Source organism: Osmerus eperlanus, chromosome 2 (genome assembly GCF_963692335.1).
Source record: "Osmerus eperlanus chromosome 2, fOsmEpe2.1, whole genome shotgun sequence".
NCBI lineage: Eukaryota > Metazoa > Chordata > Actinopteri > Osmeriformes > Osmeridae > Osmerus > Osmerus eperlanus.
Window position 1 is genome coordinate 9338300 of NC_085019.1, and position 12314 is coordinate 9350613.

At 42.1% G+C, this 12314-nt stretch overlaps 1 pseudogene; it reads right to left on the reverse strand.

Moving 5' to 3' along the window:
• Positions 1-1137: 1137 nt before the first annotated feature.
• On the reverse strand, positions 1138-7346 carry LOC134037782 (hydroperoxide isomerase ALOXE3-like; annotated as a pseudogene).
• Between the last annotated feature and the right edge of the window lie 4968 nt (positions 7347-12314).

Sequence of the window (12314 nt, forward strand, 5' to 3'; positions counted from 1 at the left end):
GATGACGGAATTACAGCTGTTTAAACTTTGGCTGGATCTAACAATGACCAAAGCTATTACTATGCCTTATCTATTCATATAAACTCAACAGTTGATGTGTAGCAGAGAGGATAGAGGCTGACTTGCAACCATATGCTCTTGAGTTTGAATCTGCATTCAGCCTGTTGTTGTTTGCCAAACATGAAGTCATTTTGCTCTCGTTGTCCAACTCTTGATCTTCTACAAAGTACATTTTTATAATATTTTGCCATTTTGAGGAGGAACCCGCAGTAATAATACGGTAATTTGGCTCATATCGTGGCTTCACAGGTCTGTCAGAGGGGTTAGTTCAAGAGGCCATTTATAATGCAAATTTAACAAGACAATCCAACACAAAATAACATTTAGTCATTTAGCAGACGCTCTTATCCAAATAACAGTACACTGATACATTATCGGGTGTGGCACCACCTAATATTGTTTCCTCATGAACTATAACTGCTATCCTTTTTATCCTATTTGCAATAAGTCAGATAATATTTGTAAAACATTAAAGACTTGTGATTATTAATAACTCTTAAGGTATAAAATATGTAATAAATAACAGTTCCATCCGCATTAGGAAGCTGCAGTGTGTCAAGATGTTTGCTAAGAAAAAAACATCCTGTCTGCAGAACTTTCTCCTTTTGTACTTCAAATGAACTTACATCAGTTGCTGTGTTACTTATTAATCAGTGAGCATGAACAGAAGGAACTGATACTATGACAAGGAAGCAGGAAGTTTCTAACAAATGTGTTCTGGTGAAATTAAGTTACTCAATCATTCTTGACAAAATTTTTGAGAGTTTCGTACTCTCATAGTTCAACATGTGGCAAACACCAACATTTGTGAAACATCTTAGTATTGAGCTGCAAAAAAAGTTTTTGCTCTGATTTGGATCAAAATATCAGCATTCGGTTTACATTCATGTATAAATCATATTCACTTTTGTAATGTATCGTCTCAATGAAAACTTTAATCCAATGTTACAGTGAATGTTAGGCAGGAACCAACAGGAGCATATTCTGATACAACTAACATGCTATTACCATCCTAATCACATCTAAACCCAGAGCAGGTACCAGATGCTGATGCAGGATGAGGCCCCTGTCTGCTGTCTAAAGGGCCACACTGTTCTCCACCAGCTCAGGATCCATGTATATGTGTAGGGAACGTCCAGACCGGAATTCCTGGCCTTGACAGACTCACTGAAGGCCTTCAGCTCTGCTTGGAATTCCTTTATCAGGGTGCAGGGGGCATCCTCACTGAAGTGCTCGTCGGGGTATTCACCAAGAGGGACCTGGCCAGGACGTGAAGAATATGTCAGTTGTGGATAATCATCTGTCTCACAAGACAGGTGTCAGTGTCTTTGTTCAAATTACAAAGTCAGTGGACGGCTTGCTGAGTAGCCACATAGTGGCCATGCCACATAGTGGCCATGCCATTCGCCATGGTGTTGACATCTGGCAAGGTCTGCAGCATGGTGCTCTCAGAACTCTGCCCCTTAGTGGTGGGAGGAGGCAGTCGCAGGGATATCGGGGTGTGGGGCGGCCAACCGCCATAGTCGAACTTTAAAGAGTACTAAGGAAACAGCTAATTGTTATTACCAGGTTGTTGTTAAATCACTACAGAGGAAGAAATGACTGTAGAGACAGTTTGGAATTGCTTTCAATCTTCAGTTTTCAGTTCAAACTTTTTACAGAGAATCCTACCTGTCCACTGTTGACAGCCGAATGCTGGACGGATCCTGTAAAGATTACCATGGTGACAAACTTGACAAGTTCCACCACTGTGTCGAAAGATTCAGGGACTCCTTGAAACGAAATATAAATGGACACAACATTTTTTATTATTTTTTATTGAATGTTATAGAGCCTAAAGGAGACATGCATATATTCTAATAAAATAAGGCAGAAACATATCAGTGTCAATTACATTGATTCCCTGCTATGATTCATGTGAGATGTGACATGGAGATTAGGAAAGATGGCAACATAACCCTTAGTGTTTAAGACAATACCCATACATCAATATAAGTTAAATATTCTGCTCTGAACTGTGTTACCTGAGTTGAACCTGGACAGGAATCCATGGATGAAGATATCCTTGATCCAATTTTGCAGCTCAGAGTCCTGCTGCACGTCAGAGTCTGACTTGTAGTAGTGACCGATCACTCCCTGGACAAGCCTATGAACAACCACAAGCACATTCTTAACTAGTACTAACTGGTCAGGACACAACCACAAGCACATGAGTAACTCCTCGGGGTATATACAGAGAACCAGGGGAATAGGTTTGTTTTCACATGTGGGTGGGACAGCTTTTTGTAATAACTGAGGATGTGGCCGTTCAATATGATTCTTAATAAAAAGTGGAGGGAACAGATTGGACGTTTTCAGAAAGTGGTTAGATGTTCCATCAATGTACAATGAAACCTATGCCCCAGAGAACACACAGCAACATAGGAGTCAGGTGGCTGAGCGGTGAGGGAATCGGGCTAGTAATCTGAAGGTTGCCAGTTCGATTCCCGGTCATGCCAACTGACATTGTGACAACTGACATCCTACTTGCCTCGGGGGAATGTCCCTGTACTTACTGTAAGTCGCTCTGGATAAGAGCGTCTGCTAAATGACTAAATGTAAATGTTAACATACACACCTGTGGATGACATCCCACAGCAACATACACACTTGTGGATCATATCCCACAGCAACATACACACCTGTGGATCACATCCCACAGCAACATACACACATGAAGCATAGCGCAAGTTCAGTAAGGCAAGACCGCTCCCCGCACTCGGGCATCTTCGACAATGTTTCACTACTAACTCTTCTTTCCCTCTTTCCTATGTTGGGCTGTCATATGGTTCGGTTCGATCATCGCTCTCGTCTATCAATTAATGCTGTCGAAGAATCACATGATCGTGCCTTTTAATAAGCTTATCTCCCCGTGTAGTTTCTCCAGGCTATCAAGTGCGCGACCCTCCACCTCCCCGTCGCCGCCCGGTTCCTGTCTCTGTCCTCGACTCGTTTGTCGTCGGCTGCCGCCACCGCCACCAGTGTCTGGACTCCATGGGGGATTCTTCTCGGATGTCGGGCAGGCGCCCGCTGATCTATGATTCTCCACGGGGTCTAAGCTCCAAACTTTGTAGTACAATTACCAGTCCGTAATAAACATCACTCTACTCATACCTGGTCTCTCCTGATTGAACTGTGGATCACATCCCACAGCAACATACATACCTGTGGATCATATCCCACAGCAACATACACACCTGTGGATCATATCCTACAGCAACATACACACCTGTGGATCACATCCCACAGCAACATACACACCTGTGGATCATATCCCACAGCAACATACTGTATTTTCCTATAAGTTGCACTTTTTTTCATAGTTTGGCTGGTCCTGCGACTTACAGTCAGGTGCGACTTATATATCAAAATATATATAATTTAACATGTTTTTAAATGTTAATTCATACTGACATTACAGTGTACAGCCGCATTCAATGGATTCAGTGATGTGGAATGAGATTGGGAGCCTTTGTGAACTAGTTTACCGGTAACTAGCTTGTTGGACTCGCTGGCTGTAGCTGAATAACTGTTCATTTGTTACGTAAATATACCAGACAACTATTTAGCCTGTTGTTCTGTGTGCTATTGTGTAGTTGAATAACTTGTCTTTCCAGATTAAATGTCTGTTCTTGGTCTTGGATTTTGTGAAATACATTTCTAAATAAATGCGACTTATAGTCCAGTGCGACTTATATATGTTTCTTTCCTTCGTGACACATTTTTTTACTGATGCGACTTATACTTGGGAGCGACTTATAGTCCGGAAAATACGGTACACACCTGAGGATCATATCCCACAGTCTGAGCCCGTCGTCTCTGTAGTAGAAGTTGGGGATGGATTCCAGACCTCGTGCAGCAATGTCCTCCGGCAGACAGAGGGAGCTGTAGCTCAAAGAGGACACTGCTCTCCGCAGGATAGTTAACATTCCCTCTCCACCCGACGCTGAATACTAAACAGAAAATTAAAAGAAATAGATTTTGTTTTATACAAAACAAACCTTTTTTCTACATAATTGGAATATGTCTAAATGTGTTGCATTGTGTATAGTAACAGTACAATGTTCTTGCCTTAGTGAAAACTCCATCTTCTGATATCAGCAGAGATCTGGCCAGGGTGTTGATTTGGAGGGTGTAGCGGGTATGGGGAACAAGTAGCTGAAACAGGACAAATCATTTAATAAATATTAAAAACTGCTGGAGATTAATGGTGTACAGATTTTGCCTTTTGACATAGCAAACAATACCTTACAAAACAACCTGATATTGGTAAACGTTTCATGTAACAATTATCACAACATGGAGGCAATTTCCTCCAACCTGCTGACCTTGTAGAGGGGGTGCACCATGGGAAGGTTGCGCAGCAAGGCCACAGCGAACACCTCGCTGAGGAGGTGGGTACGCAACAGGTGGACTTTCAGCTCGTGCTCATTAAAGTGTGCGCTCCTCACGAAGATCTTGGCCATCAGCCAGTCGTACTCTGAGTCGGTGGCGAAGAAGATGGGGTTGTCCTCACCTGGCTTCTGCTTCAGCTGTGGAGAGCAGAGACAAGAGGTAAGGTACAAAGAAATATAGTCTATGTTTTTTATTAGGAAGACATACTCACACAGACGGTAAAAGAAAACATAGTTCAAAAAATGATGGGAGTATCACAATGGTTTAATCTGACATCTTGGACTTATATAGAGGTTCCCCTTCTGTTGGAGAGAGGGGACAACTTGCTGAATGAACGGAATTTCAACAACATCTTTGGGGGACTTGGTTGGAGTTTCTCGTCGAAAGAATATTTTGTGCTACATAACCCTTAGATAGGACGTACAGTACCTTGATTTCGTCAGTTAGGCTACTCGCTCCATGCAGGGAGGCCCTGATCATGTCATCGGTGACGGGGAAATTCTCTGGTAGCTGGGAGCACCGTCGGATGATCGTGGGGTTGACTCCGTTCAGGAACTGGTAGCCAAATAAAGTGTCCTCTTTCCAGTGTTGTTTTACGTAGTCTGTTGGGTACAGAATATGATGTTATAAAATGTGTAAAATGTTGGGTTTTGTTGAGTCTCGCCATGCCCCACCTAGTCCTGTTGACATCAGAAGCACGGGTGCTTGTTTGGCATCTCTAGCTTTTGAGAAATTGGGAATTCACTATTTTCCGCGAAATGTTATCCTCTCTAGCATCCCTTAAACTTTAGTTATGACATGCCATACATTAACTTATCTAGCTTACGTGAAAATTAAGCAGACATCTCTTACAGCAGCCTCACCTGACATGCTTGTTCTGTGAGAGCTGAAAGCTTTGCTGATATCATCGATGCTCTTCCAGGGCTCCTCCAGGTTTAGCAGACCCTTCAGCATCATTTTTACGTGGCTGCATTATTGCACAAACAATACACATTTTCAGGACCGTATTTCAAAACAGAAATCAATTTGGATTCAGTGAAGATTTAAGTAAAATTGGACCCAAGTAGATGAAAAGCTAAGTTGGTGGGGGTATTCTGTTAAGACATACAGTACAGATAAAAAATATATATGAAACTTACTCTGTGACAGCTATTAAGAGGAACTCTTTTTCCTTGGTGAAAGAGAATCGTACCTCGAAGGGCAGAGACATGGGGCTCTCAGATTTCATGCCGTAAGGTAAACCTTCTTTATACAAATCCCATCTGAAGAACAGCACAGAATGAAATGTTATGACATGCTATGATATATACATCTTGTTCAATTTACTGAGTCCATGTATATATGTTTGTAGATTTAATGACCCCTCATGGTTATCCTCTGAACTCTGTACCTTGACCCCTATGAAATCACCTGTGGTCCCTGACCCTGATGACCTCACCTGTAGTCCCTGACCCCTACGACCTCACCTGTAGTCCCTGACCCTGATGACCTCACCTGTAGTCCCTGACCCTTGATGACCTCACCTGTAGTCCCTGACCCTGACCCCTATGAACTCACCTGTAGTCCCTGACCCTGATGACCTCACCTGTAGTCCCTAACCCTGATGACCTCACCTGTAGTCCCTGACCCCTGACCCTGATGACCTCACCTATAGTCCCTGACCCTGATGACCTCACCTGTAGTCCCTGACCCCTGATGACCTCACATGTAGTCCCTGACCCTCATGACCTCACCTGTAGTCCCTGACCCCTGACCCTGTTGACCTAACCTGTAGTCCCTGACCCCCGATGACCTAACATGTAGTCCCTGACCCCTATGACTGCACCTGTAGTCCTGGGCTCTTTCTGCAAGCTCCTTCTCCCTACAGGACTTGACCAGAGGATGGATGTCGTCATCAAACGCTCTTTTAGCTGTACAAAGAAAACATTTTTTTTAGTTAACCTCCAGTTCCTCCAGTCATGTCTGTAATGTGTGTGGTGTGTATTGTTTGACTGTGTGTGTAACCATCTGACCTTTGCCCTCTCTGAAGTAGTGGACCTTGTTGTCTGAGATCCACCTGTAGCAGGGGAAATCTGTCGTGTCATTCTCCGGGGTCACCACTATGACTTTGGCACAGAACCATTTGTTTGAAAGTACCAGAGCTTGCTTGTCCAGTTCCAGCACCATCAGCTCACCAAGGGAGGTGGAGCACTTAATAATGAATTGATACTGGGAAAGAAGAGCAAGTGAAAGAGAATGTGCAGTTCAAATGAGTCTTTTTTAAGAATGACAACTTGAAAACGAATATGACAACTTTCAAACAATGAATGACTTCACATTCTGGAAAAGCTAGTTAGTAAGTTTGTTTATCGTCATGTCAGATACACTGGTATCCATATGCATACACAGAACAAGGTCATTGTTATCTGCAAGTAGACTCTGCGGTAATAAACAGAAGAAAAAAGCAGACATTAAGTTATTATATTTAATTCATAATGTAATAATATTTGAATTATACTAATGTCGATAATAATAAAGGTCACAATAAGACATTAGTCATCACCTATAACCTACACAACTGTTGGATTCCATATTAGACGGGTGGAGTTTCTGAATTCTTTTGAACCACCCACTGCATTAACTGTGCTAAGCGAAAACTACCCAACACAAGTCAAATTATTAAAGTGCGATTGAGCAGAATATCTATCCAGGTCGGACCCTCGCTTTACCTCTTTTGTTTGAAATCCACAGACAGGACTGGCCCACTGACGAGCACTCTCTCCATTCGTCCCCACCAGCTTGATGTAAACACGATTGAATGTGCCAGACCACAACCTGTCACCCAAAAACACAGTCACCAAGAAGGACATCATGGTCAATCTGTAAAAAATAAAGTAGTAGAAAAATATTGTTTTATTATAATTATTATATATTAAAAAAATAATAATTGATGCAGGTTAATCTAGTTGAAATTAACGGTGTCTATTGGATAGAAAGGCCTGAGAACATTTTCCGAAATCAGTTAAGTTTTTAGATTTACACTCTAAATATTTTTTACTTTTCCTTGTTTAAAATCTGACATATGATGTATAAATTGACGAAGATGGTTCAAATTATATTATAAAAAAGACAACATTAACATTTGAGTATTCCTCTAAGAAATAATACAGCAACTCTTTGTTCTTATTAACATAATAAGTATTTTCTGATAGCTCCCACCTGTTGAAGAACGGTTGGGTTGGATTCCGGGAAATATTTTTCTCAGAATTGCCCCTTTTTTTATCTGTGCAAATAAGTGGCACCTACAGATTCCATGGAACTTTAAATAAAGGTGTTATGATAGTTACGAATAAAACCAGGAAACAAATGTTAACATGAGCAGATCACAGTTTTATTTATCTAAATTCAAAGGTATTCCCAAAGCCCTTCCACCAGTAGCATTCTAACAACAGAATATAACTGCTCCCCTTCTACTTTATATATATAGGTTTGGGTTAAATATTAACAATGCAATTGCCTTAAAAAAACAATCCCTTAAAAAAAAGTATTTTGTCATTGTGCTTCCTTGATAGGTAAAGAACGAGAATTAATGTTGAGGAGGTTGTGTGTTGGCTCAAGATTGGGTTTTAGTTGTTACCATGGAGTGTCGGTAAGAACACTAGAAGACGAGGCACAGGTATTCTTCATTTATTTTACTACAACAACTGTGGGTTTGCATATGTTTGTTTGTCTGTGTGGTCTGAAACAAAGGGAATATTCAAACTATTAACGATACAAAGTAATCATATACATATATACGCATACACACATATATGCACAGCCTGTAACCAGTGGCGGAACCAGACTTTTAGATATGGGGTGGCCAAGGGGTGGCCAGGGACACTTCAGGGGGTCCACACACCAAGACTGAAAATGTGTGTGTAACCTTAGCCTGGCATCTAAACAGTGTAAATTATTCATATGATTGCTGATGAGAAATAGAATTTAAAATTCACTTAAGCCTGAGTTCTTCAGTGTGGCCTAGTATGGTCCACTAGGGTTACTTTAATCAAATTCTACATTTACTATGAATAGACTGTGTCTCTACATCTGAATTGCAACTCATTTCTTTCTTACACACACTATACTGTACTCACAAACTGGAGAGACATTGGTCACTCTGTTTTTATGAATATATAATCTGGGTCTAACCAGGTTAGAGGTTAGATCCTTTGATGAATATTGCATGAAAACAAAACTATTAGTGTATACTCACACAATAAATGCCACAGCCATCAAAACAAGAACACTCATGAATCAACAAGCAACATTTTAAAGTGAGGCTTAATCGGAAAAAAAACGTTTGTGTAGGCTTATATGTGTGGCCTACAAACACAAGCTAAACTTGGCATGTGACTGTCTGCCTAGTATGCTCTGACCTGACGTAGTCATGGTGCCTGTAGCCTCGGGGCTACAGGCACCAGGACTGGGGTCCACCTCAGTGAAAGGACCCCAAGTCTGCTACCTCACCCTTTCTTTTAATGTTTGAAGTGAACCCTAAGCAAAAATAACATGAAGGCCTACACATCCAATTACCCACATTTGACATTTAGTCATTTAGCAGACGCTCTTATCCAGAGCGACTTACAGTAAGTAAGTAATTTGAGTCCAATCTCAATCTTAAACATATCCCCATTATTATCTTCAATCAACTACCAGCCTTTAAGTTACTAGATCATGGCTAGCCCTAATTTTCAAAGTTTTTCAAACCGTTTCTGAGATTTACATGGGTGTGTATGTGAGAGCCTAGAGTGCTGACTGAAACGCTTGGAGTGGAGGGGAGCTTCGAAATCAGTTTCAAAAAGTATTTCTAGTTTGCCAGCATTGTCACAATTTTCACTCTTCATGCTTCATTTTTGAATCAATAGATAGCTAATTTTGTGTTGGTCGTAGACAGTTGTCTTTGGAATCCAACAGACTTACACATTTGTTTAGAGCCCCACGAAAGCGAGACAATGTCCAACTCTCGCCCCATAGAGACCAATGCAAATCTGGTGACAAATTCAAATTCGTCAAAGAAAGCAGAAGGAACAAGATTTTGAAACTGCCGGTAGAGTCGTATTTCTGAGCGCACAGACATATAAAGGACATCTCTGGTTTCGGCAGAGTCTTGGGTCTCGGAAAATATCCGTATTTTTTGATTGGACGTACAGTTTTGCGCCTAGGTTAACTTGTTTGAGGTGTGGATGCTAGGTAAATGTATTTGTTATTCTCTGCCCAGCTCGTTAGCAATCACAGCTGCACCATCACCGTGGCAACGACAGACACGCACCACTCAGTCTCACGCAGGTGATTGGTATTAGCCAGAGCCATTTCTATGGCTCTGGTATTAGCTGATTTGTGGAGTCACAAGACAGAGTTTGATAGTATTTCAACCTAATACGATTTACAAGAGGTGACTCTGCAGGTGCTGCTAATATCTCTTTTACTACTATTGCTAATGGAACTGTTTTATTCTACTACGCCACTGAGTGCGTTTACTTGACCATGAGAAACCCGATTACTAGCAATTGTCGGTTTATGCCATACGATTACTCCGTTTACATGTGTAATTAGTTATGCGATTACTCAATAAGCGCGTCTACATGATTATTTTTATTAATCGTTGTATGCTCCACGGAACTTGCACCATCATCCTTCAGCAACAAAGTGTCGCTGTGTCTTCCTGTATCGGCCCTACTGCTGTATGTTTCATTCAATCAACACATTGAATCCTACTAAGAAAGCCGAGTAAACGCACTCAATGCACACATCTGCTACTGCTATTACTATCCCAACTATAATTTCAGCTGTTAAGACTATATTCAGATGTCAGGGAGTCAGATGGCTGAGCGGTGAGGGAGTCGAGCTAGTAATCAGAAGGTTGCCAGTTCGATTCCCAGCCGTGCCAAATGACGTTGTGTCCTTGGGCAAGGCACTTCACCCTACTTGCCTCAGGGGAATGTCCCTGTACTTACTGTAAGTCGCTCTGGATAAGAGTGTCTGCTAAATGACTAAATGTAAGAATATTTACATTTATTCATTTAGCAGACGCTTTTATCCAAAGCGACTTCCAAGAGAGAGCTTTACAAAGTCAGAATCAGAATCAGAATGGGATTTATTCGCCATGAAAGTTTGCACAGACAAGGAATTTGCTTTGGCAGGAAGGTGCATACAATAAACATATACCTAAAATTTAAATATGTGGACTATCTATACTAAGGGTACATAAACTAGCAGTACTAAGTGGGATTAGAATAGAATTAAATATACAATAAAATAAAATATAAGTTGCCGTAAATTACAATATAAAAATACAAAAATACAAATATTACAAAAAATACAAATGTACAAGATACCATTTTGTAATGCAGTGCAAAAAGTAGTGTGTTTTAAGCAAGAAGTCATTAGAGTCAGTGTGGTCCCTTGGCCTTGTTGAAGAGGCCAACAGCGGAAGGGAAGAAACTGTTTTTGTGGCGTGAGGTATTGGTCCTGATGGACCGCAGCCTTCTGCCGGAGGGGAGTGACTGAAACAGGGAGTGTCCAGGGTGGGAGGAGTCGGCCACAATCTTCCTCGCTCGCCTCAGGGTCCTCGAGGTGTGCAGGTCCTCGAGGGTAGGCAGATTGCAGCCAATCACCTTCTCAGCAGTGCGGATGATATGCTGCAGTCTGCTCTTGTCCTTGGCAGTGGCAGCAGCGTACCAGACGGTGATGGAGGAGGTGAGGATGGACTCAATGATGGCTGAGTAGAAGTGCACCATCATTGTCTTTGGCAGGTTGAACTTCTTCAGCTGCCGAAGGAAGTACATCCTCTGTTGTGCTTCCTTGATGAGGGAGCTGATGTTCAGTTCCCACTTGAGGTCCTGGGAGAGGATAGTGCCTAGGAAGCGGAAGGACTCCACCGTGTTGACTGGGAGGCCTCCTGGGTGGGAAGGGGTAGTTCAGGACTGTCCAATTGTCTTTCAAATCTGCAGTAGAACTCATTCAGGTCGTTGGCCAGGCGGGAGTCGTTAGTGGAGTGGGGGGCTCTGGGCTTGTAGTTGGTAATCTGCCTGAGCCCTCTCCAGACAGAAGCAGAGTCGTTTGCAGAGAATTGGTGTTTTAGTCTCTCTGAGTACAGTCGTTTAGCCTCCCTCACCGAAATTCAGCCTTGGTGCAGAATTACAGCCCCTACTAGCAGTCCCACAAGGAGCTTTCCTCAGAACGCGCTGTTTTGGTGTCTGTAGCTTTAAATGCTAATGAGGAGCGGAGGGGCGGCACCAGGCGCTAATGTTTACAATGGATGTATCGCAATGGCTGTAGCCCCGTTGCTGTAAGATGCCTCGAATTTGCCCATTCTCATCTGATAACCCTGGTTTGCAGAGGTACACACACAGTCATTTCAATGAGGGGAAAGGCGGATATCGCACGCGCCATAACACCAACAGCAGAACGGTTATCCAAATAACAAAGAAGTGTACAACACTCACGTTACAGCATGTGTATTCACACACATACTTGATGCTATCTACCTTTCCATTAGCGACAGTAACTCAGCTGTTAGCTGCAGAGCTAATGTTACAGCCACATTCTAAGGGTAGCAAGCTTGGTAACCATATACAGTAAAGCTACAAAATGATATAGCATTAGTTAACTTACTTGTCCGAGGTTAGTACCTGGACGAAGGAGAGTTAGTACTGATCCAGAATTTAATTTCAGCAAGGCCAGTTTTGTATTAGCTCAAGTTGAGGAAACAGTCGTGGCTGAAGTGTTCGGCGCAGACAGCAAATGCCAGAGAAAATAAAATTAAGATACTGGATCTTCAGAGGCTCGGATGAAGGAAC